Source organism: Cebus imitator, unplaced genomic scaffold (assembly GCF_001604975.1).
Source record: "Cebus imitator isolate Cc_AM_T3 unplaced genomic scaffold, Cebus_imitator-1.0 Scaffold480, whole genome shotgun sequence".
NCBI lineage: Eukaryota > Metazoa > Chordata > Mammalia > Primates > Cebidae > Cebus > Cebus imitator.
Window position 1 is genome coordinate 547,917 of NW_016107795.1, and position 17,374 is coordinate 565,290.

At 36.7% G+C, this 17,374-nt stretch overlaps 1 protein-coding gene and 1 pseudogene across 2 annotated transcripts in view; one reads left to right on the plus strand and one right to left on the minus strand.

The window, feature by feature from the left end:
* The window catches only part of MTHFD2L (methylenetetrahydrofolate dehydrogenase (NADP+ dependent) 2 like), a 178,317-nt gene that overhangs the window by 152,169 nt on the left and 8,774 nt on the right, over positions 1-17,374 (minus strand). The gene's annotated exons all lie outside the window — the stretch shown is intronic.
* Positions 3,542-15,764, plus strand: LOC108292213 (annotated as a pseudogene). Its single transcript, XR_005197482.1, has 2 exons — positions 3,542-3,576; positions 14,487-15,764. The product of XR_005197482.1 is annotated as a keratin, type I cytoskeletal 18-like (transcript).

Genomic DNA, 17,374 nt, shown 5'->3' on the forward strand with positions numbered 1-17,374 from the left:
AAAAAAAAAAAAGAAGAAGAAGAAAGAACAAGCAACTCAGTTAAAAGTGAGCAAAAGGTCTGAAGAAACCCATCAAAGAAGATATACAGAGGTCAAAAATATGGGAAAATATTCAACATCATTTATCACTAAGGAAATACAAATTAAAACAACAATGAGATACCAATACACTCCTATTAGAACAGCTGAAGTCCAAGAAACTGATAATAGCAAATGCTAGCAAGAATGTTTGGCAGCAGGAACTTTCATTCATTGTTGGTCAATAAAAAAAATGGTTCAGTCACTTTGAAAGACAGATTGGCAGATTCTTACAAAGCTACATATCATTTAACCATGTGATCCAGCAACCATGTTCCTATATATTTACCCAACCGATTTTAAAACATGTCTGCAATAAACCGTCATTTGAATGTTTATAGCATCTTTATTCATATTCTCCGGAAACCAAGGTGTTCTTAAATAAGCGATAAACAAATTGTGGAATATTTATACAATGGGATATTATTAATCAATGAAAAGGAGTAAGCTACCAAGCCATAAAAATACATGGATGAACCTTAAATAATACTGATAAAATTAAGGAAGCTAGTCTGAAAATGCTACATACTGTATGATTTTTATTATATGGCATTCTATAAGAAGCAAAATTATAGAGACAGTTAAAAGATCAGAAGGTTGACAGAGGTTCAGAAGACAGGGCAGAGGTTTGAATAGTGGAGCACATAAGATTTTTAGGGCAGTGAAACTATTTTGTATGATACTGTCATGGTAGACAGATGATGCTGCACATTTGTTAAAATTTAACAAAATTTCACAACACAAAAAGGGAAACAATGTAGGTCATATTAAAAATATTATTCGTATTGGAAAATTATGTTTTTTACAATGTTACCAGAATCAAGGCTCTGTTTGTTCCCCACAACACTTGCATAGAAAAATAAGATACTATTTTGTTTGTATGTTCTATATACAAACATTTTACACATTTTATCTAGATGTGTAAAAGTGTTTTTTTTAATCACATGGAATGGTTTTTCAATATTAAAAAGTGGAGGGAGATTTGTTTAAACAAATATTTATAAAAGAAATATGTTCATCATCCTGGAAATTATTTGTGATAAGGAAACATTCTTTACTCCTGTTGCATTTCTCAGGCAATAAAGTGGTGCATCCATGCTATGTCCTATTTTGTCAGCAAAGATACTATTTATCCTTTACATTTTTGTATCATAATAGATTTAAAAACTCTAATGTTGTTCATTGCAGACATTCATTTGTTAACAGATTTGTTTCTTTTTAATGTTTTACCTAAAATTTGACATGCTTTCAGGACAGGTTTGCCTCTTACTTTATTTAACATTGTAGAAATGTAATTAATAGAGCCTCTTACTTTAACATTGTAGAAATGAAATAAACAATGCTCATTACTCAGTTTAGCATAGAAATTCTTTTATATTATCTTCCAAATTGATCAGTTAGCAAAACTTAATTCACCAATAAAATATTTCTGCTATGATGAGGATGTTTACAATTTAAATTTTAGAACTTGTTTTGGATGTGATTATATGTACAAAAATCATTTAACATGCTCATGCTAAGAACCGACATAACAAAATTACTGAAATAAATGTGCTGTGAGGAATGGAAAAAATATATATTATTTAGCAGATTGGTGATTTTCGGAAGGAATGAAGGCTGTGACAAGAGAATCTACCGTATTACACGTATATGAAACAATCTCACTGGAAAGGGTGGGGAAAAGGTGCTGACCTAAATAACTTTTGAATTGCAAGGGTAAAAGCCTGACAACAGAAGAAACTGCATACAGGAACTGTGCTGTAGTTAATAAAGTCATTGATTTACATTAACAATTCTGATATGGCTATACATGTATACTGGAATTAAACAGTTATTTAAATGGAAGTGGATGATAGGAGCCAGGTTCCTCATTTTTGGAGTGGCAATTTACAGATAAGCAATGGGAGGAGGCTAGAATAATCCATATGATAATGGATGAGTGTTGGGAACATCAGTTTTGGCTTAATATAAAAACAGATGGTTACATATAGAAATATTCATGGATGTTTGAATATTCAGGAATTAGTATACATACATATATTTATTTGCTTTGCCAGCTGAGAAGGTCTAAAAGAAACAACACCCAAAACCAATAAGCACATCTGCAGCCCAGATCTTGGTTTCTAATGTCATTCTACAATAACGGGAACCAGGACTCCTTGGAAAAATGGCGGATTCTAGGCTGTGGAAATAGATCATCCTAGAGCATCATGTAATTCTTGAAAGTAAGGAACTCAAATAAATCCCATATTGATGGGGATGTGTCAGGGACGGGAGCCAACTGAAAGGGTTCCTAATGCCCAAATCTGGAACAATTATCAAAATAAAGTAGTGTTAGATTTTAACCCAAAGTATAAAATGAATATCCATGAGCCCAGACTCATATAAATAAATGTTATTGAATAAATAAATAATTGGGGGAGAGAAGAAACATGATCCAGGATTCCTAAAATTTATGTAGATACTGAACTCTGAAGGAGAAGGAGTAGAATTCTTTACTTCTTAAATGGGAGCTGATCCTAGTGACTTCTTTTCAGAGATTTCAGTTTAGGAAATGGGACAAGAGAGTAACTTACCTATGGAGAAGCCTGACAAACACTACCTCAGACAGGTGATCAGGATTAACACCGATACATCATGCTGATAGCATGGATACTTGATGCAATGTGATGAGAATTGTACTTTACCTCTGTAATCTTCCTGCAAAACCCATAACTCCAGTCTGATCATGAGAAAAACAAATCTCGGTAGAGGGACATCCCACAATATACCTGAAGAGCATGTCTCAAAACTGTAAAGACAATCAAAAACAAAGAAAGTCTAAGAAACTGTCATAACCAAGAAGAACCTAGGGAAACCTGACAACTAAATATAATGTGGTATTTTGGATTGGATCCTGGAACAGAAAAATGGCCTAACATAGAAATGAAGAAGATCTGAATAAAGTATAAACTTTTGTTAATAGTAATTTATCAATAGTAATTCATTATACCATATAATGTAAGATGTTAATAATAGGAAAAACTAGATGTGTAACATATGGGAAACTCAGTACTATTTTCTCAATTTTTCTGTAAATTTAAAACCATTCTAAAAAATAAAGTCTATTTTTTAAAATGTCTATTTAGCCAGGGTAGGTATATATTAGAATCAGTACCAGGAGAGATTATTTAAAGATGGACTTTATCCAAGTTTTATTTATCGATCTATTTGTAGTCATTAATATATTTATTAATATTTCCTCCTGGACCAAAAAAGGTAAGACTGATATATTTTTTCCTTTTTTAATTCTCAATGTGCTTCTAAAACCTGCTCAACAAATATTGAATTCATTTGAATTGAATCAGAGATGGTTAAAAATTACAGAGAAAGAAAGCCAGTTGCTAATGTGGAATAAAAATTTTCTCCCATGATTATTTCAAGGGTTTCAATGAAAATGTTGAAAGTTGCTTTAAAAAGTACAATGCATTTTTATGCCACAGAGATATATGCTTTCAGGTAATTACAGTGTCCATGGCATTGCTTGGAGCATCTGATTTAAGAGGTTCCATTTATATTATCAGTTATCTTTTCACTATGTAACATTCATCGTTGTAACAAAATGTTTCAAAATGATTATCAGCATGTCCACAGTTAGCACTGGCATCAAAAGCTACCAAAGTTGGAGTAGGTTGGTATTATTCTATCTACCACAACATACAACTCACTTGCAAATTGTGAAGCATAACAACAAGAATATTCCTGAGCCTACCGCCCAATGTAAGAATTAGAACCATTGATTGATATCAATGAATAAATCTATTTGCTTCTTCTATATCCCAAATTTTTTATCAGAGGCAATCATTGTCTTGAATTTTGTAGTTTAATCCTTTTGATTTAAAAATAATTTAACCACAAATATATCTTTTAACAATATAATGCTTAGTCTTGCTTGGTTTTTGTTTTGTTATTTGAGCTTTAAAAAAATGATATTAAGCTGGATGCAGTCTTCAAGCACTTGCTTTTTCCGTTTTACTCTGTGTTTCCAAAACATATTTATTTTGTTGCTTGTAGCTACAATTCATTCATTTTTTTTCTGCTAAATATTATTAAATTGGGGGCATTTATTTTTTCACCAGCCTATCAATAAATGTCTGAGTTTGTATAAGGCAGAATCTAGAAAGAAACAGAAACCACTGTAGGTACTTCAAATAAAGGAAATTTAACATAGGGATTTAATTAAGTAGATAATGGAAGAACTTAGAAGCCAAAAAGGATACAAAACAGCCCAACAGCAGGAAACCACTAAAACGGCTACATCTGGAGAGATAGCCAGATAGAGCAAGAGGCGCTATCAGAATTGAGAAGATGAGACTCATGAGAGCTAGAATCATGGCAAAGGCTGCCTTGCACGACCTGGAACTATCTAAACAATGATTGATGAGAGGAAACTACATCCACAAGGGAGACAGTAGAAAGATAAGAAGAAAAATAAACTGGGTTTCCCTTTCTCCCACCCTTCAATACTTTACTATTGTTTTCCATTGGTCAAACCTACTTGGAAACCAAAAAGCAAAGGGACCTAAGAAACAGAGTCTTCTGGGATACAAGTTCAGCATGGAAACTGGACTAATGAGCTCAAATCTGTGTTTCCGTGCTGCACCAGCCTAGGCAAAAAGAGTAATATTTTTCTCAAAAAGTACATTTCTCTGGCTTCACTGTCACCAGCTATATGAAAACTCCATTCCACACTCAAATTCTAGCCAAGTGGTTTTGAAAGCTGTGAGGAATCAGTGCATATATGCTTTCCAAATCCTCTTGGTCACCATTAAGTGTCTATCATTTTTTTTGCATTATTTTCTGACTTACTGTGATACCTCTGTTGATGCTGCTTCTTTTTTTTTATTTGAAGAAGTCCTTAATGCTGGTAATATATAGGTAGTGTGGATATCTATACCAAAGACATCATCTCCTATCACCATCTTAACTCCTGACACGACACAAAAACTGTTAGAGCCAGTAACTCGTGCATTCATCCTCAATGATCATTGGTGATTTCAGACTAATATCTCTTTCAGGTATTGATACTTTCTAAATTTTCAAGACCTCTGTCATTGTTTGGAATATAAGGATTACTTGAGTGACACAGGCTACCAAGAATCTACTAAGCATCTTTGCTAAGCATCAATGTTTTTATTTTTGTTCCACACTGATTCATTAGCCTTGAATAATAACTTGAACAAGCCTCTTGGCTCTCTCATTCTGCAGGACCATGTCCATGCTTCTAAAATTGGCTTGCACGTAGGGGTTGCAGAAATGTGCAGGGAGGTACTTGGAGCCACGGAATATGCATGTCTGTCATATTGATACATCAGTTTCCCATAAGTGTCAGTTATTTCATAGTAAATATTTCAAAATATTAAACGTCTTAGTTTGTGCTGCTAAAACAAATTATGACAGGCTGGGTAGCTTAAACGACAAGCATTTATTTCTTACAGTTCTAAAAGCTGAGAATCTGGTCAGGGTGCCAGCACAGTTAGCCTCTGGTGCGAGCCCTCTTCTAGATCACAGACTTCTGACTTCTGGTTGTATTCTGACATAGTGGAAAGAGGGCAAGCTAGCCCACTGGTCTGTTCTCAGAGGGAAACTAGTCCCATTTATGAGAGCTACACCCTCATAGCCTAATTACCTCCTAAAGGCCCCATTTCAAAATACTATTACATTAAGGATTAGATTTCAACATATAAATTTGAGGGGAACACAAATATTCAGCTCAAAACATTAAGTAAAAAATCAGTTTTAAAATGTGTAAAATTTGTGATATTTTAAAAGGTAAACATAAGACTTCAAGGAAACTTTGTAGTGCAGCTATGCTCTCCAATCAAACATTCTTAGCTAATGACCTCTCTTCCTCACCCAGTTCTGCCTTTTGGGATATTGTGGTGAGCTTTTCCTACGAGAATCTTTGGTCTTTTATGCAGAGACTCCATGAATTTTAGACATAACTGAATTCTAAAGTGAGCCTAGTCAGAGACTCCTCCATTTACATATTTCATTTCACATCTAAGTTGATTTTTTTTTTCATAATGAAAGCCGACACACATCATTTCACTACATATTTGTTTAACTATATAACTGCTTTCCTAATTAAGCTATAGTGGATGGGATAATCCCATAAAACACCTTTGTTTTTTTTTCCCACTGTTCTCCAAGTTCTTTTTATGGGCAGTCTTATTCCCTTCTGCTCCATGAAATCTTGAAAGTGTCCTAAAACTTCTTGGTCCCTTTTAGTTACAAGAACAATATTGCTTCAAAAATTGTTATTTCTATTTTGTTGATGAGGAAACTAAAACACTAAAATGTTAGGTAATTTACTTGAGGTCAAGTGAGTGACAAGAGGGTAGAGCCAGAAATTTTGTGTCCAGAGTCAGTGCCTCCCAATGAATGAATGAGTGAATGGACTAACGGAAGGGAGACCTTGGAGGCTTAGCAGACTGTTTTAGTAATCAAAATGAGAAACAGTAATGTCAGAACTACGGCTATGCCACTACGAATGGCAAGGAGGAGACAGATTAAATTCATTAAGGGGGTAAGAGCAGTAGAATCTAGTGACAGACTGAATGTGAGAGCTCACATTTGGCAACCGGCCTGACTTAGGCATTCATATCTCAGCCGTAGAATGTAACTTTTGCTTGGACTACTACTTCATCTGTTATCTCATGGTATCCTATGGATAATTATTTAGCTCTAGTCCTTTCTACATATAGTAATCAAACCACTGATTAAGCCAATTATCTTGATGCTTGCTGCACAACTTTGGCCTTCCTATAACATGTCATATTTCAGTTATTACCTACAGCACCAGTATACTACCCTAATAAGATGAGAAAATTTGTCACATAATGAAACTCTGTTTTCATCTTTGAAGTCAGGGCAAAAATAAGCTGCACTAAATATATTCACAAACTATCAATAGCATAAAAATTTGAGAATATGAGTATTGTCATATTTGGTAATGTAATCTAACAATATGAATTTTAAAACCCACAAATACCTTCATGACTGATACAGTTTGGCTGTGTTCCCACTCAAATCTCATCTTGTAGTTCCCATAATCCCCATGTGTTGTGGGAGGGACCAGATGGAGCTAATTGAATCATGGGAGTGGTTTCCTCCTTGTAATAGTGAGTTAGCTCTCATGAGAGACTATGGTTTCATAAGGGACTTCCCCCTTCACTAAGCACTCATTCTTCCTCCTGCTGCCATGTGGAGAGGATGTTTTTGCTTCACCTTCTGCCATGATTGTAAGTTTCCTGAGGCCTCCTCAGTTCTGCAGAACTGTGAGTCAATTAAACCTCTTTAATTTATAAATTACCCAGTCTCTGGTATGTCCTTATGGCATTGTGAGAATGGACTAATACAATGCCTTAAAGTATATTGCCTTTTTTGTAGCATAGCTTAAATGAATAATGCAAAACATAAAAAGGTGTGCACAAAGTGAAAAATGAGAAAATTGAAAATAATTTAAATACTAAAAATACAGGAGTATTTATGTGAATTTAGCTAATTACATAAAATTAAAAATAATAAAATTACCAAAAATAATAGCAGTTTCTGTAGGTTTGTTTTATGCCAGACACTCTTCTCTGTGCTTTACATAGATTACTTCATTTTGTAAAATATTTTCTTTTTTTCTTTTTTTGAGACAGGATCTCACTCTGTTGCCCAGGCTGGAGTGCAGTGGCACAATCATAGCTCACTACAGTCTTGACTTGCCTGGGCTTTGGTGGCTCTCCCACCTCTGCCTCCTGAGTAGCAGGGACTACAGGCACATGCCACCATGTCAGCTATTGTGTGTGTGTGTGTGTGTGTGTGTGTGTGTGTGTGTGTGTGTGTGTGTTTGTAGATGTTGCCCAGGCTTGTCTGAAACTCCAGAGTTCAATCTAACCACCCACCTGGGCCTCCTAAAGCATTAGAATTACAGGCATGAGCCACCATATCTGGCTGATTACATCAGTTAATTTCCTTAATTGCCTTGGAGGATAGAAACCCTTATTCCCACTTTACATGTGATAAAACTGAACTTCAAATATATTAAGGAACTTGACTCAAGTTACTGATCTAATAAGCAGTATATCCAAGATTCTGAGAAAGGCAGTTTAATTTTGTACCTAAATATTACAACAAACTTCTACTAATCTAGGAAATGAAAAAGACATGAAAAGAGAAATTAGAAACTATTTTTGACCCAAAGGAAAAGTAAAAGAGAACAGGTCAAAATTGGGGGAATGCAGCAAAAGCAGTGCTTATCACCAACAATATCCTAGAATTCAAATATGAGAATGAGTTAGTTCCCAGGGCCACAAAGAAGTGAAAAAAACTTTGAGCAGACACTTAAAGACTCAAATATCGATTTCCAAGACTGCTCTCCTCCCAGTCGGCCTGGAACCAAGTTTGTAGAAAATTTCCCCCAACTCATGGGAAGAGTGAGATGGAGGTGGACTACCAGCTTTTCCACCATCTTGGGCTCCCTAGCAGAAGGTCAGTATCTGCTTCAACCCACAAGAAGCATCACAAGTGCCTGAAGGGCGAAATATCCCTGAGGACAGCCAGATACAAATGGAGAAGGCAGCACTACCATCCCCAGCCCTGGATACTCTGCTATGCAACTAGGCCAAAGGAGATGCCAAATCATAGTGGCTATTTGGCAGCACCATGCTGTAAGAAATGCTATCCACGGGTTCCCTCCTTATGAATACCCACTAGCCAGCCCCTAGGATATCATGTTTGGGACCTCCTCAGTTCCTCCTAATTCTTTACTAGAGCCAGGGCAAACCTGGGCTTCAGACACATTCAAGTGCCAAATAGGAGAAAGTGACCTAGTGAAAAAGCAAATAAGAAATTCAACAGGTAAATTACAAAGACTCTCTATGCAAACATGCCCAATAAACACCAAAACAAGCCAGACAGAGAATACTGGAATAATTGATCCTTCAGCACAAAGACATGGATGTACATCCAAAAGAAATAATAGCAAAGGAGGAGCCATGACCAACCCAAACAGACAAAGCAAGGAACCATTGTCCAACACTAACAAGACAGAGATGTGTCAACTTTTTTCTTGAAGGACAAGGCTGAATTTACTTATTTCAAGAAAAATATTTTTGCCTTTTGTGAATAGTGCTGCAATAAACATGGGAATGCAGAGATCTTCTTGATACATTGAATTTTTAATTATATATACCCAGTAGTGAAATAGCTAGATCTTATGGTAGTTCTATTTTTCAGATTTTTTGAGGAAACTCTACAGTATCTTCTGTACTGGATGTACTGATTACCACCAACTGTGTATGAGAATTCCCCTTTCACCATATCCTCGCTGGCATCTGTTATTACCTATCTTTTTGATGCAAGACATTTTAACTGGGATGAGATGACATCTCATTGTGGTTTTAGTTTGCACTTCTCTGATATATAGTGCTATTGAGCATTACTTTAATATACCTGTTAGTTATTTGCATTTCTCCTTTTGAGAAATGTCTATTCAGATATTTTGTCCATTTTTTTCAATGTAAAAAGTTTTTAAGGGAATATACTTTCCTTTATTTTCAGATATTTCTCTATTGTACAACTTGATTCTTCTACGAGCTCTTCTCCACAAATATGGTGTACATAAGTCTCAGGGATAGATACTCAAGCTCATTAAACTTTAGTTGGTGTAAAATTTATGTCTTTATGTCAGATCCAAAAGGCATACATACTATGTTTTTTTTTCTGTTTTTTTTAAATTGCATTTTAGATTCTGGGGTACATGTGAAGAACATGCAAGTTTGTTGCATAGGTACACACGTGGCAGTGTGATTTGCTGCCTTCCTCCCCATCACCTATATCTGGCATTTCTTGCCATGTTATCTATCCCCAACTCCCCACCCCTCACTGACCATCCCCTATTTCCCCCCAACAGATCCCAGTGTGTAGTGCTCCCCTCCCTGTGTCCATGTGTTCTCATTGTTCAACACCTGCCTATGAGTGAGAACATGTGGAATTTGATCTTCTGCTCTTGTGTCAGTTTGCTGAGAATGATGGTTTCCATGTTCATCCATGTCCCTACACAGGACACAAACTCATCATTTGTGATGACTGCATAATATTCCATGGTGTATATGTGCCACATTTTCCCTGTCCAGTCTATCATCGATGGGCATTTGGGTTGGTTCCAGGTCTTTGCTATTGTAAACAGTGCTGCAATGAACATTCATGTGCACATGTCCTTATAGTAGAACAATTTATAATCCTTTGGATATATACCCAGTAATGGGATTGCTAACACCATAAAAACCCTAGAAGAAAATCTAGGCAAAACCATTCAGGTCATAGGCGTAGGCAAGGACATCATGACCAAAACACCAAAAGCATTGGCAACAAAAGCCAAAATAGACAAATGGGACCTAATCAAACTCCACAGCTTCTGCACGGCAAAAGAAACAGTCATTAGAGTGAATCAGCAACCAACAGAATGGGAAGAAATTTTTGCAGTTTACCCATCTGACAAAGGGCTGATATCCAGAATTTACAAAGAGCTAAAACAGATTTACAAGAAAAAAACAAGCCCATTCAAAAGTGGGCAAAGGATATAAACAGATACTTTACAAAAGAAGACATATGTGAGGCCAACAAACATATGAAAAAATGCTCATCATCACTGGTCATCAGAGAAATATTTTGTCCATTTTTAAATTGAGTTTTAAATTTTTTTTCCTACTGAGTTGAGTTTTTGATATATTCTAGTTATTAATTCCTTGTCAGATAAATAACTTGTAATTATTTTTTCTCATTCTGTGTTGTTTCTTCACTCTGTTGATTGTTTCCTTTGCTATTCAGAAGTTTTATAGTTTAATGTAATCTCAATTGTCTATTTTACTTTGGTTGCCTGTGCTTTAGAAGTTACACGAGAAATCTTTGTCCTGATCATTGTTCTGAAGTTTTTCCTCAGAGTTTTCTAGATCATGGTTTTAGGTCTTAGGTTCAGTTATTTAATCATTTTGATTTAATTTTTGTGTATGCTGAGAGATAGGGGTCTAGTTTCATTCTTCTGCATATAGTTATTCAGTTTTCCTGGCACCATCTATTGAAAAGACTGACCTCCATCATTGTAAGTTCTTGATGCCTTTGCTGAAGATGAATTGGCTGCAAATGCATGGATTCATTTCCAGATTCTTATTCTGTTTTATTGACCTATATGTCTGTTTTTATTCCAGCACCATACTATTTTGGTTACTATAGCTTTGTAATAGATTTTGAAGTCAAGTAGTGTGATGTCTCCAGCTTTGTTCTTTTTGTTCTGGATTGCTTTGGCTACTTAGGATCTTTTGCAGTTCCATACAAATTTCAGAATTTTTAAAAATTTCTGTGAAGAATGTTATTGAGTTTTATGATTTTTCTTGTGTTAGGTCTTTCACATCTTTGGACAACTTAATTCTCAGGTATTGAATATTCTTCGTAGTTGTAAATGAGATTGCCTTCCTGATTTCATTTTTGGCTAGATTAATCTTGATATATAGAAACATTACTAATTTTTGTACATTGATTTTGTATCCTGTAACTTTACTAAATTCCTGTGTGAATTATAACAGGTTTTTTTTTTTTGGTAGAGTCTTTAGGTTTTCTACATATATGATCATGTCATCTGTGAACGAAGATAATTTGATTTCCATCATTCCAATTTGGATTTTCCTTCATTTCTTTTTTTTACATAATTGCTCTGGCTAAGACTCCCAGTATTATACTGAATAATAGCAAAATAATAGTGAAAGTGGACATTTTTGTCTTGTTCTAGCCTTAGAGGAAAGGCCTTCAATATTTTCCTGTTAAGTGTGATGTTAGCTATGGGTTTATCATAGATGGCTTTTATTATTTTCAGGTTTGTTTCTTCTATGCCTAGTTTGTTGAAGGTTTTTATCATAAAAGGATGTTGAATTTTATCAAGTGCTTTTACCTTTATGGCATCTATTGAAATAATTATATGATTCTTGTTCCTGATTCTGTTAACATGGTGTATCATATCTATTAATTTGCATATGTTGAACCATCCTTTCATCTCTGGAATGAATTCTACTTGACTATGGTGAATGATCTTTTTAATGTGTCGTTGCATTTGGCTTGCTAGTATTTTGCTGAGGATTTTTACATCTATGTTCATCAGTGATATTGTCCTCTAGCTTCCCTTTTTTTAAATTGTGTCCTTGTCTAGTTTTGGTATCACAGTAACATTGGCCTTGTAGAATGCATTTGAAAGTATTCCCTCCTCTTTAATTGTTTCAAAGTATTTGAATAGAATTGGTATTAGTTCCTTTAATATTTGGTAGAACTTAGCAGTGAAGTTATCATGTCCTGGGCTCTTCTTTGATCAGAGACTTTTTATTATGGTTTTTATTTCTAAACTCATTATTTATTTATTGAGGTTTTCTGTTTATTGATGGTTCGATATTGGTAGGATACATGTGTCAAGAATTTATCCATTTCTTCCATATTTTCCAATTTGTTGGCATATGATTGTTTCTAATCGTTTCTAGCGGTTCTTAGTATTCCCGAGGTGTCAGTTGTCATGTCTCCTTTTTTGTTTCTACTTTAATTTACTTTGGTGTTCTCTCTTTTTTTCTTATTCTAGCTAAAGATGATTTGGAGCTCCTTTATATGCTACTTGCTTTTTTTTTCTCTTGCTACTTTTCATCTTTGACAGTTTGATTACTAAATAACTTCATCAGTCTTCTTTGACTAATGTGATGCTCTAAGGCCTTTCTGAACCTGGATATTTATATCTTTCTCATGTTTTTGAAAGTGTTCTGTTATCATTTCCTTAAATAATCTTTCTACCCTTGCTTTTGCTCAGCTCCCTCTTGAACAACAACGAGTTTTGGATTTTTGTCTTTGAGGCCATTTTCTATATCTTGTAAGTGGCTTTCTCTCATTTTCATTCTTTTCTCTTTTCTCTCCTCTGTGTATTTTTTTAATAGCCAGTTTTTGAGCTCATTGATTTTCTTCTCTGCTTGACCTATTCTGCTGTTGAGATCCTCTAAAGAGTTTCTCGGTTCAGCAAATGAAGTTCTCAGTTACAATATTTCTGTTTATCACTGTTTCAATTTCCTTGTTAAATTTATCTGATAAATATCTGAATTGATTTTCTGTATTATATTAGAGATAACAAAGTTTCCTTGAAATAGCTGTTTTGAATTCTTGGTCAGAGAGCTCACAAATCACAATCTCAAAAGGGTCAGTTGCTGGAACTTTGCTTTGTCCATTTAAGAAGGTCATGATTCCATGTCTCCTGCTGTTTCTTGTGGGTATACATCTATGTATTTGTATTGAAGAACTATTTATTCTAGCTTTCTCTGTCTAGTTTGGTTTGGTTTTTATTGGATATAGTTGCTTAGTGAATCTTCACTGGTAGCTTGGTGCCTAGTTTTCGGCTCTAGGTGGCGCCTTAAGCCTAGGTTTACCTTGACTTTTGTAAATGACCAGAGCACTGCCTGTCCCAAATAGAGAAGGTCCAAAGGGATTACTAGCACTGTGGGAATGCCGGCTAGGGGTGTGTGCCCAGGGGACCTGTGGAGCATACTTCCTACATGATTCCTACTGATTTGGCATTTCCTTTGGTCAAGTTACAAAGAGTTTTTGACGGCTGAGGTTGGTAGTCCTGGCTTCCCTATTTGTCTCTGCCAGCCCTCACGGACATTTCTCCCTCCAGGCAGTCACAATGCTACCTGTGGTTTAAGGCAAAGGCAGGTCTCCTGGCAGGAAACTAAAGAAGATGGGAAAGCTGGTTGACAATCTCATTTTCACATTTTTCAGTGCAGAAACCATGAGTTGGGGGCAGATTCTCCATGCTGCTGATGCCTGTCAGAATGGAGGGAAGAGGCATCATGGATGTAGCATCTGGTTCTCCTACCATCTGCTCAGAGTTTTTCCACTTCTCTGTAGCTACAAGAACTATCTCCTCCTCATACAGGAGCCCTGGGTTGCTGCTGGTGAAGATCTTGGTGCTGTGTATTTCTTTTTGGTTTATGATAAAGAGAAGAGAAGCAAGCTTGCTTCTAAGCTGCCATGTTGGGATTAGAAAAACAATATGTGAAAGTTTTAACTAAGAATTCAAAATATCAATTTCAAGGAAACTCATTGACCTACAAGATAACATAGAAAAACAATTCAGATATTTATCAGAGAAATTTAACAAGAAAATTGAAATAATAATTTAAAAATGAAACAGAAATCTTGGAATGGAGAGCCACATTTGCTGAATTAAAACACTCTTTAGAGGATCTCAGTAATAGAATAAGTTAAAGAAAAGAATCAATGAGCTGAAAGACTGGCTATTAAAAAATATACAGTTAGTCGGCAAAGACTGAGGCCTTTCCTCTTGCTCTGCTCCCCAGCAGCAGGAGCTTCACTACTGGCTCCTTTTCCACTAACTACCGGTCCCTGGACTCCATCCAGGTGCTCAGCTACGGAGCCCGGCCAATCAGCAGCGTGGCCAATGTCTATGCAGACACCAGGGGCTCTGGTTCCTGCATCTCTGTTTGCCACTCCACCAGCTTCCAGGGCGGCATGGGGACCAGGGACCTGGCTGCGGGGATGGCCGGGGTCTGGCAGGAATGGGAGGCATCCAAAACGAGAAGGAGACCATGCAAAGCCTGAACGACAGCCTGGCCTCCTACCTGGACAGAGTGAGGAGCCTGCAGACCGAGAACCGGACACTGGAGAGCAAAATCCAGGAGCACCTGGAGAAGAAAGGACCCCAGCTCAGAGACTGGAGCCATTACTTCAAGACCATTGAGGACCTGAGAGCTCAGATTTTCTAAAATACTGTGGTCAATGCCCGCATCGTTTTGCAGATCAACAATGCCCATCTTGCTGCTGATGACTTTAGAGTCAAGTATAAGACACAGTTGGCCATGCGCCAGTCTGTGAAGAGTGACATCTGTGGGCTCCACAAGGTCATTGATGACACCAATGTCAGTGGGCTGCAGCTTGAGAGAGATTGGGGCTCTCAAGGAGGAGCTGCTCTTCATGAAGAATCACAAAGAGGAAGTAAAAGGCTTACAAGCCCAGGTTGCCAGCTCTGGGTTGACTGTGGAGGTAGATGCCCCCAAATCTCAGGACCTCGCCAAGAGCATGGCAGACATCTGGGTCCAATATGACGAGCTGGCTCAGAAGAACCGAGAGAAGCTGGACAAGTACTGGTCTCAGCAGATTGAGGAGAGCACCACAGTGGCCACTATGCAGTCTGCCAAGCTTGGAGCTACTGGTATGATGCTCACAGAGCTGAGACATACAGTCCAGTCCTTGGAGATCAACCTGGACTCCATGAGAAATCTGAAGGCCAGCTTGGAGAACAGCCTGAGGGAGGTGGAGGCCCACTACACCCTGCAGATGGAGCAGCTCAACGGGATCCTGCTGCACCTGGAGTCAGAGCTGGCACAGCCCCGGGCAGAGGGACAGTGCCAGGCCCAGGAGTATGAGGCCCAGCTGACCATTAAGGTCAAGCTGGATACTGAGATCGCCACCTGCTGGAAGATGACTAGGACTTCAATCTTGGTGATGCACTGGACAGCAGCAACTCCATACAAACCATCCAAAAGACCACCACCTGCTGGATAATGGATAGCAAAGTAGTATCTGAGACCAACAACACCAAAGTTCTGAGACATTAAGCCATCAGAAGCAGAGGACCCTTTGGGGAGCAGGAGGCCAATAAAAAGTTTAGAGGTCATTGGAAAATATACAGTCAGCAGGCATAAAAGAAAAAACAATGAAAAGAAGGCCACTTATAATGTATAGAAAATTACCTCAAAAGACCAAATCTAGAAATTATTCATGTTTAAGAGGGAACTGAGCAACAGCAAGGGGAAAAAACTTATCTTAAGTAATAATAACAGAACACTTTCCACAATTTGAGAAAGACAGAAATATCTAGATATAGAAAGGTCAGGGAACACCAAACAGATTCAACCCAAATAATGCTAACCAAGGCATATAACAATTGGATTCCCAAATATAAAAGACAAAGAGAAGATTCTAAAAGCAGCAAGAGAAAAGAGTAAAATGACAAAGCAACTCCAGTTCATCTGGCAACAGATTTCACAATGGAAACCATGTAGGCCAGAAGTAAATAAGGCAGCATTTGCAAAGAGAAATAGTCTTTCACAGACAAAAGCTAAGAGAATGCACCACTATTAGACCCATCTTACAAGAAATGTTAAAGGGAATTCTTCAACCTGAAAGAAAAAAGGGCTAACATATTGTATACTAACTAGAAGAAAACATTTCAATGTATAAAACCTCCAGGTAAAATTAAGTATTAACACAACCCCAAAATATGCCAAAAACTTAATTGTGGTGTGCAATCCAATGATAAATCAAGTATGAAGCTGATAAATCTATCAGAAACGATAATAGCCACAACAGCCTGTTAAAATTAGACATTAAAAAATATGTCAACTGGTACAATAAAAATTCAAAATGTGTGGGGAGGTGTGGAGTTAAAGCATAGAGCAGTTTATTATTGTTATTATTATACTTTAAGTTCTGGGATACATGTGCAGAATGTGCAGGTTTGTTACACAGGCATACATGTGCCATGGTGGTTTGCTGCACCCATCAACCCATCATCTACATTAAGTATTTCTGCTAATGCTATTCCATGGTGTTTATGTGCCACATTTTCTTTATCCAGTCTATCATTGATGGGCATTTGAGTTGGTTCCAAGTCTTTGCTATGGTGAACAGTGCTGCAATAAACATATATATGCATGTGTTTTTATAGTAGAATGATTTCTAATCCTTTGGTTATATATACAGTAGTGAAATTGCTGGATCAAATGGTATTTCTGGTTCTAGATTCTTGAGGAATAACCACACTGTCTTTCACAATGGTTGAATTAATTTGTACTCCCACCAACAGTGTAAAAGTATTCCTATTTGTCCACATCCTCTCCAGCATATGTTGTTTCCTGACTTTTTAATGATTGCCAATCTAACTGGCGTGAGATGGTATCTCATTGTGGTTTTGATTTGCATTTCTCTAATGACCAGTGATGATGAGCTTTTTCTCATGTTTGTTGACTGTATAAATGTCTTCTTTTGAGAAGTGTCTGTTCATATCCTTTGCTCACTTTTTGATGTGGTTTTTTTTCTTGTAAATTTATTTAAGTTTTTTGTAGATTCTGAATATTAGCCCTTTGTCAAATGGATAGATTGCAAAATTTGCTTCCCATTCCATAGGTTGTCTGTTCACTCTGATGAGAGTTTCTTTTGCTGTGCA